At 45.0% G+C, this 17,948-nt stretch overlaps 1 protein-coding gene across 1 annotated transcript in view; it reads left to right on the forward strand.

The window, feature by feature from the left end:
- LOC134891357 (T cell receptor alpha chain MC.7.G5-like) overlaps positions 1-17,948 on the forward strand; it is a 545,029-nt gene that overhangs the window by 385,143 nt on the left and 141,938 nt on the right. The window lies entirely within an intron of this gene.

Below are 17,948 nucleotides of genomic sequence, written 5' to 3' on the forward strand. Positions count from 1 at the left end.
TCGTATTACTTTGGAGGACTTTAGGGATATGTGTCAAAAATATTATGATAAAAAACAACCATCTAACTAGAAAGGAAAAAGAAGCAATAAAAATATTGACAGAAGATCACACTATCATAATAAAAGAAGCCGATAAGGGGGGGGGGGTAATAGTAATTCTTGACCGTTCAGACTATATAAGTGAGTCTTTAAGACAACTAAGTAATCAAGAGCACTACAGTGTACTTAAAGGGGATCCGACCATAAAATTCCAGTTAGAACTTAAAACCTTATTAGAAGGAGCCTTAGAGTCTGGAGTTATTACCAGAGATACATATAATTTTTTATACCCTGCACATCCTCACATTCCTGTTTTCTATTATCTTCCTAAAATTCACAAAACCATCACTGCACCTCCCGGGAGACCTATTATTTCTGGCATTGACTCTTTGACTTCCAACCTCTCATTCTATGTTGATTCTTTTTTACAATCTCGAGTGTCCTCACTGAGGTCTCATATCAAAGACACTACACATTTTTTGAATTTAATTAACACCATTACATGGAGAGACTCTTATGCTTTTCTCACTTTAGATGTTTCTGCTTTGTACACAAACATCCCTCATAAGTTGGGGTGTGAGGTTATTAAAAGGAGATTGGACTCCGATGATGACCTCAGTGAGGAACAAAAATCATTCCTTATCACGTCCATTTCCTTTATCCTTTCACATAATTATTTTTTGTTTCTCTGTGCATTTTATTTACAGGTGATGGGCACAGCCATGGGGACCAGGTTCGCGCCCAGATATGCCAACCTATACATGGGGGAGTTCGAACAAACCCATGTGTGGGATGGTGGCTGGGCGAAGAACCTGGTCCTCTATGGGCGCTATATTGATGATCTATTTATTATTTGGGATGGGGACCTTAATTCTGCGACACAATTTATTCAGTCCCTTTCCTGTAATGAATATAATCTTTCTTTTACTTCCATTTTTCACACTTCCAAAATTAATTTTTTGGATGTAAACCTTGAGATTATTGATAACAAAATAATCACATCCACATTTAATAAAAAAACAAACACCAATTCTTATTTACACTTCACGAGTTCACATTTTAGACCCTGGAAACAAAACATCCCTAAGGGACAACTCATTCGCCTGAGGCGGAATTGTTCCAACTTTGATACTTTTGTCGAACAAGCAGAAAGTTTACTTAAATCTTTCAGGGAATGTGGTTATCCCGATAACCTTCTACAAAAGGCATTTATAGAGGTTTCTAGTTTGGAAAGAAATAGCCTCCTACAATACAATTCTAGGAAAGAAGAATATGGGGAAAAAATGGATAGAAGTTCGGCATTTATATGCAAATTTAACAGTTGTGCAGGACAGATTTGCAACATACTAAATAGAAATTTCAAAATCCTGAGACAAGATCGTATGTTGACAGATACTAGAGATGAGCGCCTGAAATTTTTCGGGTTTTGTGTTTTGGTTTTGGGTTCGGTTCCGTGGCCGTGTTTTGGGTTCGAACGCGTTTTGGCAAAACCTCACCGAATTTTTTTTGTCGGATTCGGGTGTGTTTTGGATTCGGGTGTTTTTTTCAAAAAACACTAAAAAACAGCTTAAATCATAGAATTTGGGGGTAATTTTGATCCCAAAGTATTATTAACCTCAAAAAACATAATTTACACTCATTTTCAGCCTATTCTGAACACATCACACCTCACAATATTATTTTTAGTCCTAAAATTTGCACCGAGGTCGCTGTGTGAGTAAGATAAGCGACCCTAGTGGCCGACACAAACACCGGGCCCATCTAGGAGTGGCACTGCAGTGTCACGCAGGATGTCCCTTCCAAAAAACCCTCCCCAAACAGCACATGACGCAAAGAAAAAAAGAGGCGCAATGAGGTAGCTGTGTGAGTAAGATTAGCGACCCTAGTGGCCGACACAAACACCGGGCCCATCTAGGAGTGGCACTGCAGTGTCACGCAGGATGGCCCTTCCAAAAAACCCTCCCCAAACAGCACATGACGCAAAGAAAAAAAGAGGCGCAATGAGGTAGCTGTGTGAGTAAGATTAGCGACCCTAGTGGCCGACACAAACACCGGGCCCATCTAGGAGTGGCACTGCAGTGTCACGCAGGATGGCCCTTCCAAAAAACCCTCCCCAAACAGCACATGACGCAAAGAAAAAAAGAGGCGCAATGAGGTAGCTGACTGTGTGAGTAAGATTAGCGACCCTAGTGGCCGACACAAACACCGGGCACATCTAGGAGTGGCACTGCAGTGTCACGCAGGATGTCCCTTCCAAAAAACCCTCCCCAAACAGCACATGACGCAAAGAAAAAAAGAGGCGCAATGAGGTAGCTGTGTGAGTAAGATTAGCGACCCTAGTGGCCGACACAAACACCGGGCCCATCTAGGAGTGGCACTGCAGTGTCACGCAGGATGTCCCTTCCAAAAAACCCTCCCCAATCAGCACATGATGCAAAGAAAAAGAAAAGAAAAAAGAGGTGCAAGATGGAATTATCCTTGGGCCCTCCCACCCACCCTTATGTTGTATAAACAAAACAGGACATGCACACTTTAACCAACCCATCATTTCAGTGACAGGGTCTGCCACATGACTGTGACTGATATGACGGGTTGGTTTGGACCCCCCCCAAAAAAGAAGCAATTAATCTCTCCTTGCACAAACTGGCTCTACAGAGGCAAGATGTCCACCTCATCTTCACCCTCCGATATATCACCGTGTACATCCCCCTCCTCACAGATTATCAATTCGTCCCCACTGGAATCCACCATCTCAGCTCCCTGTGTACTTTGTGGAGGCAATTGCTGCTGGTCAATGTCTCCGCGGAGGAATTGATTATAATTCATTTTAATGAACATCATCTTCTCCACATTTTCTGGATGTAACCTCGTACGCCGATTGCTGACAAGGTGAGCGGCGGCACTAAACACTCTTTCGGAGTACACACTTGTGGGAGGGCAACTTAGGTAGAATAAAGCCAGTTTGTGCAAGGGCCTCCAAATTGCCTCTTTTTCCTGCCAGTATAAGTACGGACTGTGTGACGTGCCTACTTGGATGCGGTCACTCATATAATCCTCCACCATTCTATCAATGTTGAGAGAATCATATGCAGTGACAGTAGACGACATGTCCGTAATCGTTGTCAGGTCCTTCAGTCCGGACCAGATGTCAGCATCAGCAGTCGCTCCAGACTGCCCTGCATCACCGCCAGCGGGTGGGCTCGGAATTCTGAGCCTTTTCCTCGCACCCCCAGTTGCGGGAGAATGTGAAGGAGGAGATGTTGACAGGTCGCGTTCCGCTTGACTTGACAATTTTGTCACCAGCAGGTCTTTCAACCCCAGCAGACCTGTGTCTGCCGGAAAGAGAGATCCAAGGTAGGCTTTAAATCTAGGATCGAGCACGGTGGCCAAAATGTAGTGCTCTGATTTCAACAGATTGACCACCCGTGAATCCTTGTTAAGCGAATTAAGGGCTGCATCCACAAGTCCCACATGCCTAGCGGAATCGCTCCGTGTTAGCTCCTTCTTCAATGCCTCCAGCTTCTTCTGCAAAAGCCTGATGAGGGGAATGACCTGACTCAGGCTGGCAGTGTCTGAACTGACTTCACGTGTGGCAAGTTCAAAGGGCATCAGAACCTTGCACAACGTTGAAATCATTCTCCACTGCACTTGAGACAGGTGCATTCCATCTCCTATATCGTGCTCAATTGTATAGGCTTGAATGGCCTTTTGCTGCTCCTCCAACCTCTGAAGCATATAGAGGGTTGAATTCCACCTCGTTACCACTTCTTGCTTCAGATGATGGCAGGGCAGGTTCAGTAGTTTTTGGTGGTGCTCCAGTCTTCTGTACGTGGTGCCTGTACGCCGAAAGTGTCCCGCAATTTTTCTGGCCACCGACAGCATCTCTTGCACGCCCCTGTCGTTTTTTAAAAAATTCTGCACCACCAAATTCAAGGTATGTGCAAAACATGGGACGTGCTGGAATTTGCCCATATTTAATGCACACACAATATTGCTGGCGTTGTCCGATGCCACAAATCCACAGGAGAGTCCAATTGGGGTAAGCCATTCCGCGATGATCTTCCTCAGTTGCCGTAAGAGGTTTTCAGCTGTGTGCGTATTCTGGAAAGCGGTGATACAAAGCGTAGCCTGCCTAGGAAAGAGTTGGCGTTTGCGAGATGCTGCTACTGGTGCCGCCGCTGCTGTTCTTGCGGCGGGAGTCCATACATCTACCCAGTGGGCTGTCACAGTCATATAGTCCTGACCCTGCCCTGCTCCACTTGTCCACATGTCCGTGGTTAAGTGGACATTGGGTACAACTGCATTTTTTAGGACACTGGTGAGTCTTTTTCTGACGTCCGTGTACATTCTCGGTATCGCCTGCCTAGAGAAGTGGAACCTAGATGGTATTTGGTAACGGGGGCACACTGCCTCAATAAATTGTCTAGTTCCCTGTGAACTAACGGCGGATACCGGACGCACGTCTAACACCAACATAGTTGTCAAGGACTCAGTTATCCGCTTTGCAGTAGGATGACTGCTGTGATATTTCATCTTCCTCGCAAAGGACTGTTGAACAGTCAATTGCTTACTGGAAGTAGTACAAGTGGGCTTACGACTTCCCCTCTGGGATGACCATCGACTCCCAGCGGCAACAACAGCAGCGCCAGCAGCAGTAGGCGTTACACGCAAGGATGCATCGGAGGAATCCCAGGCAGGAAAGGACTCGTCAGACTTGCCAGTGACATGGCCTGCAGGACTATTGGCATTCCTGGGGAAGGAGGAAATTGACACTGAGGGAGTTGGTGGGGTGGTTTGCGTGAGCTTGGTTACAAGAGGAAGGGATTTACTGGTCAGTGGACTGCTTCCGCTGTCACCCAAAGTTTTTGAACTTGTCACTGACTTATTATGAATGCGCTGCAGGTGACGTATAAGGGAGGATGTTCCGAGGTGGTTAACGTCCTTACCCCTACTTATTACAGCTTGACAAAGGGAACACACGGCTTGACACCTGTTGTCCGCATTTCTGGTGAAATACCTCCACACCGAAGAGCTGATTTTTTTGGTATTTTCACCTGGCATGTCAACGGCCATATTCCTCCCACGGACAACAGGTGTCTCCCCGGGTGCCTGACTTAAACAAACCACCTCACCATCAGAATCCTCCTGGTCAATTTCCTCCCCAGCGCCAGCAACACCCATATCCTCCTCATCCTGGTGTACTTCAACACTGACATCTTCAATCTGACTATCAGGAACTGGACTGCGGGTGCTCCTTCCAGCACTTGCAGGGGGCATGCAAATAGTGGAAGGCGCATGCTCTTCACGTCCAGTGTTGGGAAGGTCAGGCATCGCAAACGACACAATTGGACTCTCCTTGTGGATTTGGGATTTCAAAGAACGCACAGTTCTTTGCGGTGCTTTTGCCAGCTTGAGTCTTTTCAGTTTTCTAGCGAGAGGCTGAGTGCTTCCATCCTCATGTGAAGCTGAACCACTAGCCATGAACATAGGCCAGGGCCTCAGCCGTTCCTTGCCACTCCGTGTGGTAAATGGCATATTGGCAAGTTTACGCTTCTCCTCCGACAATTTTATTTTAGGTTTTGGAGTCCTTTTTTTTCTGATATTTGGTGTTTTGGATTTGACATGCTCTGTACTATGACATTGGGCATCGGCCTTGGCAGACGACGTTGCTGGCATTTCATCGTCTCGGCCATGACTAGTGGCAGCAGCTTCAGCACGAGGTGGAAGTGGATCTTGATCTTTCCCTAATTTTGGAACCTCAACTTTTTTGTTCTCCATATTTTATAGGCAGAACTAAAAGGCACCTCAGGTAAACAATGGAGATGGATGGATTGGATAGTTTACTAGTATACAATTATGGACGGACTGCCACGGTTAGGTGGTATAAAAAAACCACGGTTAGGTGGTATATATTATAATAATAATACAATTATGGATGGACGGACTGCCTGCCGACTGCCGACACAGAGGTAGCCACAGCCGTGAACTACCGCACTGTACACTGGTTGATAAAGAGATAGTAGTATACTCGTAACAACTAGTATGACACTATGACGACGGTATAAAGAATGGAAAAAAAACCACGGTTAGGTGGTATATATTATAATAATAATAATACAATTATGGATGGACGGACTGCCTGCCGACTGCCGACACAGAGGTAGCCACAGCCGTGAACTACCGCACTGTACACTGGTTGATAAAGAGATAGTAGTATACTCGTAACAACTAGTATGACACTATGACGACGGTATAAAGAATGGAAAAAAAACCACGGTTAGGTGGTATATATTATAATAATAATACAATTATGGATGGACGGACTGCCTGCCGACTGCCGACACAGAGGTAGCCACAGCCGTGAACTACCGCACTGTACACTGGTTGATAAAGAGATAGTAGTATACTCGTAACAACTAGTATGACACTATGACGACGGTATAAAGAATGGAAAAAAAACCACGGTTAGGTGGTATATATTATAATAATAATACAATTATGGATGGACGGACTGCCTGCCGACTGCCGACACAGAGGTAGCCACAGCCGTGAACTACCGCACTGTACACTGGTTGATAAAGAGATAGTAGTATACTCGTAACAACTAGTATGACACTATGACGACGGTATAAAGAATGGAAAAAAAACCACGGTTAGGTGGTATATATTATAATAATAATACAATTATGGATGGACGGACTGCCTGCCGACTGCCGACACAGAGGTAGCCACAGCCGTGAACTACCGCACTGTACACTGGTTGATAAAGAGATAGTAGTATACTCGTAACAACTAGTATGACACTATGACGACGGTATAAAGAATGGAAAAAAAACCACGGTTAGGTGGTATATATTATAATAATAATACAATTATGGATGGACGGACTGCCTGCCGACTGCCGACACAGAGGTAGCCACAGCCGTGAACTACCGCACTGTACACTGGTTGATAAAGAGATAGTAGTATACTCGTAACAACTAGTATGACACTATGACGACGGTATAAAGAATGGAAAAAAAACCACGGTTAGGTGGTATATATTATAATAATAATACAATTATGGATGGACGGACTGCCTGCCGACTGCCGACACAGAGGTAGCACAGCCGTGAACTACCGCACTGTACACTGGTTGATAAAGAGATAGTAGTATACTCGTAACAACTAGTATGACACTATGACGACGGTATAAAGAATGGAAAAAAAACCACGGTTAGGTGGTATATATTATAATAATAATACAATTATGGATGGACGGACTGCCTGCCGACTGCCGACACAGAGGTAGCCACAGCCGTGAACTACCGCACTGTACACTGGTTGATAAAGAGATAGTAGTATACTCGTAACAACTAGTATGACACTATGACGACGGTATAAAGAATGGAAAAAAAACCACGGTTAGGTGGTATATATTATAATAATAATACAATTATGGATGGACGGACTGCCTGCCGACTGCCGACACAGAGGTAGCCACAGCCGTGAACTACCGCACTGTACACTGGTTGATAAAGAGATAGTAGTATACTCGTAACAACTAGTATGACACTATGACGACGGTATAAAGAATGGAAAAAAAACCACGGTTAGGTGGTATATATTATAATAATAATACAATTATGGATGGACGGACTGCCTGCCGACTGCCGACACAGAGGTAGCCACAGCCGTGAACTACCGCACTGTACACTGGTTGATAAAGAGATAGTAGTATACTCGTAACAACTAGTATGACACTATGACGGTATAAAGAAAGAAAAAAAAATACCACGGTTAGGTGGTATATATTGTAATACAATTATGGATGGACGGACTGCCTGCCGAGTTCCGACTGCCGACACAGAGGTAGCCACAGCCGTGAACTACCGCACTGTACTGTGTCTGCTGCTAATATAGACTGGTTGATAAAGAGATAGTATACAATACATACAACAATGAATATACTACTATACTGGTGGTCAGGCACTGGTCACCACTAGTCACACTGGCAGTGGCACTCCTGCCGCAAAAGTGTGCACTGTTTAATTTTAAATTAATATAATATTATGTACTCCTGGGGGCTCCTGCTATAACAACCTGCAGTGCTCCCCAGTCTCCCCCACAATTATTATAAGCTTTGCCTTTTATACATTGATGTGCAGCACACTGGGCTGAGCTGAGTGCACACAGACTGAGTCACACTGTGTGACTGGCTGCTGCTGTGTATCGTTTTTTTTCAGGCAGAGAACGGATATAGCAGAGAACGGATATATATTAAAATAAATAAAAGTTAACTAACAACAACTGCACTGGTCACTGTGGTAAACTCTGTCTGACTCTGCACAATCTCTCTCTCTCTTCTAATCTAATTTCTAATGGAGAGGACGCCAGCCACGTCCTCTCCCTATCAATCTCAATGCACGTGTGAAAATGGCGGCGACGCGCGGCTCCTTATATAGAATCCGAGTCTCGCGAGAATCCGACAGCGTCATGATGACGTTCGGGCGCGCTCGGGTTAACCGAGCAAGGCGGGAGGATCCGAGTCTGCTCGGACCCGTGAAAAAAACATGAAGTTCGTGCGGGTTCGGTTTCAGAGAAACCGAACCCGCTCATCTCTAACAGATACATTACCTAAAGTACCACAAATAATATATAGAAAGAATAGGTCACTAAAAACTCTCTTGGCACCTAGCCATTTGAAAACAATAGATAAGGATGATAAAAAGAGGCAATATATGTCAGGATCCGAATGGTTGACAAAGAAACCACTTGGCTTCTTCCACTGTGGTAAGAATAAATGCCAAGTTTGTACACATACACCAAGAAAAACAGTGTCTGTCGATCTACCAAACAAAACTGATGTATATTTAATTAAATCATTTATGAATTGCGATTCCTCATATGTCATCTATTTACTTTGGTGTAGTTGCCACTTATATTATGTAGGTCGCACCACCAGGAAACTGCGCAACAGGTTCATGGAACACAAAAGAAATATTGCTAAAGGCTTCCTCAAGCATAGTGTATCTCGTCATTTCTTAAACACACATCAGAAAGATCCTGGATGCCTTTCAATCCTAGCTTTAGAACATGTGGCACCTACTGTGAGAGGTGGAGATAGATATACAACCTTATGTAAGAGAGAGATATATTGGATGTTACAGTTCAATTCAGTACACCCGACTGGTTTAAATGAGACAATGGAATTAAATATAGTAATATAAAACCATTGGGAGATGTCATGTTGAACTCTTATCTCTCAATAAATTTGAACATCTGTCGTCTGTGGTTGGTACAGGTGACAACTCTGTGACACCTGTGTGTGGTCTGTTCGGCCGTGGAGGCATCCACGCACAACCTGGACGGGACGGTGGTTTTTCCCTGTCAGCACGCCTGGGTAGTGCGTATATCCGGGACATATAGGGATATTTGGGACACCTCTGTTAACAGAGGTCCCCCCACGGCCGGATAGCCACCCAATCATAGCGAAGATGACAGGTTCTGTGAGAAAAACAAAGCTCCATCAATTTGTACCGTCCCCTTTCTCTTCTTGTGTTGGTCTCCGCCCCCCCCCCTCCCTCCCATTTTGGGTTCTATATAAATGTATAAAAAATTATGCATCTTTAATGTCTAAATTTTATTTATTATCAAGCAAGCATTACTAATTGCTACCATTAGTACTATTATTATCTTATGTGTGCCCTGTATCAAAATATATATCCTGAGGAGATCTAAGGAAGATCTGAAAGATATTATCGATTGAATCTGCATTATGTATAACTGTCTCATATAGTTCTAGTATATGAGTATTATCTGATTAATATTGCATGTATCTCATATAACATTTGATCTGAAGATAATCTCTTATCGTAAGAACCAGAAATTATAAGTATTCAATATAATTGGAAGTGTCACCATATGCTAAAAACAATGATTTATATATTTATGTATCCCATTTTCAAGATTTTCATATGTGGTCTATGTTCCTTATATGCCCACAGTGGGGCAAGATATGCCCGCTTTTCCGTCCTTGAGGTCCCACCCTGTGAGTCACATGACAGGCGAGTGACGTCGTCGCGCATCGCGACGACGCTCACCGGGGTTGCTTAGCAACTAGACAACCCCGGTCCGGACACCGTACGCCGGAGTATACACGGGTTGCCTAGCAACCGAGTTACTTCCGCCAGGCCACATTTACTGGCCATTGCCGGTCACGTGACCGGGCTGCACGGGGCCGCAGGACGGAACATCGAGACTTGGCTATCATATATATAAAAGTGATCTTAATATCATTAGTAAGGTCTGCAGGCTTGGATATACATAACATAGGGATTTCTGAGATTTACATGGAAAATCTATAGAACTAAGAGTCCGGAATTAGGTCATGTGACTGTACTGACCTTTAACACCTTTCCTATTCAGTTTTATTTATGTTTATGGATTACATATATATATATACATTTTTTGTGGGTTTGCCTCCTACACATCACTCTATCTATTAAATGGGATTAGTGAAATTGCAAAACTATAGTTTTTATAAATACTATGGATGATTGATTACTCATTATTGTTATACACCTGTTACACACCTGTTGGGCATCAGGTGATTAAATAGGGTTTAAATAGATCCCTGAATCAGTGGGAGCTCTACTTCTGATGAAGCTAGGTGACCGTGCCTAGGGAAACGCGTTAAGTGTGAAAAAGCTGCCATCACCACTATCACCAGTGCTCCACTTCATCACAGGATCCAGATATGGACTTTTGACAATCTATTTTGGAACACCTGCCTTGGAATTGTTCTCTGTGGGACATATCAATTACAGCATTCATCGGAGAGACCCAGCTTGAATACAAGTGATACAGCTCGCCTGCTGTTTTCAAAAGCAATTGGAAGCCTCCGCTTATACGGGTAAAACCAGCTGTATTCCATTTCTCTTCCCCAGGGAACTTTTGTCCAGTGTTCTAGTCCGGGATCCTAAGTGGACACTCATTAGCAGCACATTTGAATTTTTTCTCAGCTCCATATATGCCCTTAATTTTATATGATTGTGTGAATTTTATATTTTATTCATGTTTTTATTCACTAATTAGTGTCAGTTAATAAATACAAGTGTTTTTCAATCATCCATAGTTGTTTTAATTATTGGAAAGACAGCCAGCGCCGGCTTACTTGCCTTTTGTTGTAAAAACTCTGTATTGGGACTGACAATCCCTTGCTGGCAGCTGTGACAGCGCGTCTGGAATTGTTCTTCTCTTTCGCTACCCCATAGAAGCCTATGGGCCTCTCTTCACAGCGCTGTGTGAGGGATCTGATCGGATCCCTCCCAGTATGCCCCATGGCCAGCCCCGTCATTCTACACATGAGCAAAATGACAACGGGGGCTGAATCCAGGAAGTCAAGGAGACACCAGGGATCACAGAGGACAGTTCTTATCTGAAGAGCAGTCCTTCGCAATGCTAAGCGCATATGTAAGTACATATGCGCTTAGTCTCGTGACGAATGGCGGCGATGGGCGGCCATGTCATTTAGTACATCCTGTCCATTGAGACTTAACATTTAGAGGGTGTACCCCCCTATATTTTGAACTATTTATTCCTAAAGGCTATTTTACTCCATTTAGGGATTATCTACGTTATATATATGAGTCTGTCTTCTGCTACTGCATATTTTATGGGTTAAATAATAATAATAATAATGAATTACATATCATTAGACATATGGCATATTTTATTTGTATGTCATTTGTTATTCATGTAATAAATTGTAGGCCTAATTCAGCCCTGATTGCAGCAGCAAAATTGTTCTCTTATGGGCAAAACCATGGGCCTAATTCAGACCTGATCGTAGCTGTGCTAAATTTAGCACATTTACGATCAGTCACACAGACATGCGGGGCGACGCCCAGCACAGGGCTTTTCTGCCCCGCATGTCAGACCCTACCTGCCCCAAGCACAAGTACAAAAGCATCACACAGCGCGCTGGCAGGTAGCTTCTCGTTGCAGTGACATCTCATGCAGCTACCGCGGCCCGCCCCCAGCATGGTCCGGGCACACCTGCGCTGCCTGGACCACGCCCCTAAAATGGCAGCCAAATGCCGCCGGCCCATCCCCTCCCGCCCAGCGAATTCCTCTACCTGTCAATCAGGAAGAGGCAATCGCAGGGCTGAAACGGCCATCGGCTGTCTGTCATGTGCAGTTCAGACCTGATCGGCTGTTGTGCGAAAACACACAGCACCGATCAGGTCTGAATTAGGCCCCATGTACACTGCAGGGGGGACAGATATAACATGTGCAGAGAGAGTTAGATTTGGGTGGGGTGTGTTTAAACTGAAATCTAAATTGCAGTGTAAAAATAAAGCAGCCAGTATTTATCCTGCACAGAAACAAAATAACCCACCCAAATCTAACTCTCTCTGCACATGTTATATCTGCCCCCCCCTGCAGTGCACTTGGGGGGTGATTCAGAGTTTATTTAGCACAGCTACGTTCAGGCACACTGACATGCGTGAGGGATGCCCAGCACAGGGCTAGCCCACCCCGCATGTCAGTCCCTGCCCTATCCCAGAGGTACAAAAGCATCGCACAGCCACAATGCTTTTGTACTTCAGGAGTAGCTCCCTACCAGCGCAGCTCCTGCGCGCTGGCAGGGAGCTACTCGTCGCAGCCAAGGTCGCAGCCCAGCGGCTGCCCCCCAACGGTCCGGGCACGCCTGCGTTGCCCGGACCGTGCCCAGTAAACGGCGGCTAAGCACTGACGGCCCACCCAGCGACCGCCTCTGCCTGTCAATCAGGCAGAGGTGATCGCTAGCCTAAGACAGCCGTCGGCTGTCTGCCATGCGCCGGCGCACTGCGGCACATGCGCAGTTCAGGCCTGATTGCTGCTGTTCAAACACGCACAGCACCGATCAGGTCTGAATTAGCCCCATGGTTTAGCCCATTAGAGAACAATTTTGATGCTGCGATCAGGTCTGAATTAGGCCGAGTATCTTTTTTTTTAAACTCCAGTTAGTTACTGTACATTGATACTTAGTTAACTCCGCTTCCCAGCACTGTTTTTTTTCCTTTTACAATTTATTCTTATGTTAGATCAGGGCTGGTTCTAGACCTTGTGCCCCCCCCCCACCCCCCAAGGTAAAATAGAGTTTGTGTGCGCCTAGGGTGTGCGCCCAAAAATAGGGGTGTGGCTTCTTCATAGGGAAGGGGCATGGCCATGCTATCCCCCCGTACTTGTGCCTCCCCCGTAGCTGTCCACCCAGTAGTTGTGCCCCCAGTAGCTGTGCCCCCAGTAGTTGTGACCCCTGTAGCTGTGACCTCCTGTAGCTGTGCCCCCAGTAGTTGCGCCCCAGTAGATTTGCCCCCAGTAGCTTTGACCACTGTAGCTGTGCCCCAAGTAGATTTGCCCCCAGTATCTGTGCCCCCTGTAGCAGTGCCCCCAGTAGTTGTGATCCCAGTAGCTGTGCTCCCTGTAGGTGTGCTCCCAGTAGCTGTGCCCACAGTTTATTTGCCCCCTGTAGCTGTGCCCCCTGTGCCCCCTAGCTGTGCCCCAAGTAGCTGTGCCCCCAGAAGCTGTGCCCCAGTAGCGCCGCTTACAAACACACAAAAAAAAAAAAACAGCAACACAATACTTACCAGCCCCACTCCTGCTTCCCGACTGCTGCTGCGCTGCCCGCAGTCTCTGGCTACCGTCTCCTCTCTATGGGAGAAACGTCATGACGTCTCTCCCATAGAAGCGCCGCACAGACACTAGAGGTCAATTATGACCTCTAGCGTCAGTCAGTGGTGCCTGCTGCAGCCGGGGAGCAGGGATCAGGATGACGCTGTTGCAACGGCGGCAGCAGCGGCACCATCGGGACAGCGGTGCCCCAGGCAAAAAGCCTGCTTGCCAATGGCAAGAGCCGCTACTGTGTTAGATACTAGGTTAGTTTCAATTGGAAACCTTCCATAGACATGTTTGTTTGATTCTGTGGATTGTAGAGTTATTATTATTATTATTATTATTATTTTTAGTATTATTATCTTATCAAACAGATCACTTAACACGGCCATTTACCCTGTTTTAAATAAGGAGTCTGTCTTCCTAGGACACTAGAAGCTATTTTTAAGTTCCCCCAAGGAAGGCCAGTTAGTGGAAAGTAGTACAGTATGTTTCTATCCTGTGGGCCAAAGACAACTGCCACATTTACTATCATCTCTGATCTGACATTTTGCTGAAATCAAATTAATAGTGAAGTATAAAATATGTGTCACTATGAACATTTCTAAAACAGGAAGTGGGACAGATCACATGTCACCAGACAGCCCGTGTCACTCTGTAGCTCTATAAGCACTGCTAGAAACATATACAGCAGACTACTGTTTGTAGAACAGCCCACGACACATCATGTATTCTATCACATTTATTCTCTCCTGGGCCCTTCTAATAGGTAAATACATTTCTGAAATATATAAGTTTTCTGACTACAGTGCATATAAATGTGGATGAGGGATAAGTAACAATATATGCATGTTATGTATTGCTGGGGAAATTATTAATGCTGGTACTTTATTTTCAGGTGGAAATAATGCACAATCCATAAACCAAACAGCAGCACCTCTGACTGTCTTCCCAGGAGACTCTGTATTATTGGAATGTACATATAAAACTTCCACCTCACCTTTTCTGTTTTGGTATGTTCAGTATCCTGGTGAAGCTCCTGTAATGCTGATACATTACCTGACACTGACAAAGAACAAAGGATTTTCAGCCGAGCATAATACAAGGCAAACATCCTTCCATCTGAGGAAAGCTAGAGTTGATCTGAGTGACTGTGGCGTGTATTTCTGTGCAGTGAGTGACACAGTGACTACGACGCACAGCTCACCTGTCACATAACTCTCTGTGTGTCTCTCATTTCCCCCAGTTACATTATGTTATTCTATTTTGCAAAGATATAGCATTGCTTCTGCTGTAAGCGCTAACTGAAGTTGGCATACATAGTTTACATTCAAAGACAAAAGTAAAAAAAAACTCACTCCATTCTTGCCTAGTTTCCAGGACACTCCCAACCCCCAACTTACCTGGCCCCTATCAGCATTGTCTCCATCAGGATGCCACGGTCAGCCTTTTGACCGCTGGCATCCAGAACACTGGCATATCATATCACACCCTCCAGGAGTACAGTGTCTGCATCATCCTCACGGTGATCTCTGTACTGTGCATCTGCAGGTCAGGTATGGGTCGTTGGGTCAACACAACTTAGGTCGAGGTCATTAGGTTGACCACTGAAGGTCGACATGGGCATTAGGTTGACATGGGATTAAGTTGACATGTGGTATATTGACAGGTGAAAAGGTCGACATGAGTTATTGGACTTTTTATTGGTGTCGTTTTCTTCGTAAAGTCACAGGGAACCACAATTAGTGCACAGTGTCCCCTCACATGGCGAGCGAAAGCTGCCTCGCTCTGCTACCGCTGCGCATGGCACAGGTTACAGTTCCCAATTGTAGTCCATGTGGATCGTAAAGTATGAAAAAGGGGTAAAAATGCAACAAACCCTTAAATCCCCCCCCCAAAAAGTGAAAAACTCATGTCGACCTTTTGTACTGTCAATATAGTACATGTCGACCTAATGCCCATGTCATCCTTCAGTGGTCGACCTAGTCACTGTTGACCTAAGCTGTGTCTACCTAACGACCGTATCCCCTGCAGGTCTCTGGGAAGATGGCAGCCACACCACTTTCCCAGTGATTTGTGCAGTGCCGATGCAGGACTCCAGAGAGATTATATACTAAATGAGCACTGCATACGCTGCTCCAATTATAGATACGCCAATGTGTTCCGGGTCTAATTCAAGTTTGTCTACACATGCGTTTGCAGCTGCGTCTTTTCAGGCTACAGATTTGCTAACCATCGCAAGTGAAGCTGCTGCCCAGAAAAGGATATAAATGCCCACCGGAGCCATTGTGTACACATACGAAGCATCAACGCAATATTGAAGAACATTGGGGCCGATTCAGACCTGATCACTGCTGTGCATTTTCTCACAGGCTGCGATCAAGTCTGAACTGCGCATGTGTATGCACTGCACTGCGCAGGTGCATACATTGCCGGTCAGTGATGGGATGGTCTGAAAATTACGAATGCACCGGCGATCGCAAGGAGAGAGACAGGAAGAGGGCTTTGTGGGTGGCAACTGACCGTTTCTAGGGAGTGTCCCAGGAGGTACCCAGCATTTTGTGGGAGGATTTCTGACATCAGCTCCAGCCCAGATCATCGCAGCGGGTGAGTAAGTTCTGGGCTGAGCAGAAACTGCACAAATTGACGTTTGTGCAGTTTTGCTACACATGCGATCGCACACCTACGCACACACACACACACACAATACCCTCCCCCTGTAGGTGGCGACTACCTGATCGCAGGGATACAAAAAACGCACTCTACCGATCAGGTCTGCATACCCCCATAACCTTCTCGAGTGAGTCTATGGTAATGCAGACTGGCCACAGCAGTAGCAACACTGGCGCCATGTTTCTCTACATACATGATCATAGCTGAATATAGATACACGCCCCAAAAATGGCCATGAACCAGACAGCATTTTTGCCACCACTCATCATTAACTCTCTCTAATGGCCCCTTCCTGTCAATCACTCACTCTGTATTAAAAATCTCCCTGCGAGCAAAGGTACCTTTCCACGTGCACAGTACATTCACAATGCATGCACAGTCTACTGATAATTGCTCAGTTGCGTGAACATCGCATTGCATACAAACATGAATTAGGCCCATAGTGCGATAACCATTTATAGGGGGAAACATATTAAAGCTTGGATTAGGCCATAAATTAGGCCCATAGTTTCATTTATAGGGGGGAACTTATCAAAGCTTGGAGAGAGATAAAGTAAAGATAGAGAAAGTACCAACCAATTAGCTCCCAGCTGTGCTTGACAGTTAGAAGTGGAGACAGTGATGCAAATTTAATGAGCCTCATTACTGAAAATATAATCAATTTCTAGAAATGCCCAGGGGCCCACATTTCCAGGGGCCTCTGTACAGGGCAGGTGGTGGTCACACAATCAGAGTGGTCAGGCAGCATTCTCTTCCTCCCTCCCAGCCTGCAGCCAGATAGTGAATGGCTGTCAGCATGCTGATTGGTGTATGGCTGGAGCTATCCACGAATCAGAGTGGCAACAGCCCTTCACTGTATGGAAGCATGTGGAGAGAAAACGCTGGACCGCATGAGGGGCATGTTAAGATTTTTTTCCATTGGCTTCTGTGAATGGGTGGGTAGGGGCCCCAGTACATTGCATTGCCCACGGCCTACAATACCCTGTTTCAAAGTAAAACCATATAACTGTATCAGGAAGAAATGGGTGTGTTCATGTTGTTGGATCCAACCTGACAGCCAGTCACAGTGTGAGGTCTTTGTTCTGTTTAGGTGCAATTGAAGCACATTTATTCTAGGAAGTGACATTGAGTGTATATATAGATTTGGTGATGATAAGACTTCCACATCTCTAGTTCTCTTAACCTCATACAGCATACACAGGCATATGGTTTACAAAACTGCAGAGCAATAAATCATGAATTTTATCATCACATTTATTCTCTCTGGGACCTTATTCATAGGTATGTAATACTTTGCATAAAATATGTTTTTTGTGAGTATAAAGGGGATTTTGATTTGTGGTTACAAAGTATTTAACTATAATAAATATATAGGACCATACAACTATCATTATCATTATATACATCATAGTTTTAAGGAATGAATTGCTAATGCTATAACTATATTTACAGGGGAAAGTACCACACAGAGTGTAAACCAGACATCAGGACCACTGACTGTCCGCTCCGGAGATTCTGTATTATTGGAATGTACATATAAAGTTTCCACCTCACCTTTTCTGTTTTGGTATGTTCAGTATAATGGTAAAGGCCCTTCA

Source organism: Pseudophryne corroboree, chromosome 1 (genome assembly GCF_028390025.1).
Source record: "Pseudophryne corroboree isolate aPseCor3 chromosome 1, aPseCor3.hap2, whole genome shotgun sequence".
Classification (NCBI taxonomy): domain Eukaryota; kingdom Metazoa; phylum Chordata; class Amphibia; order Anura; family Myobatrachidae; genus Pseudophryne; species Pseudophryne corroboree.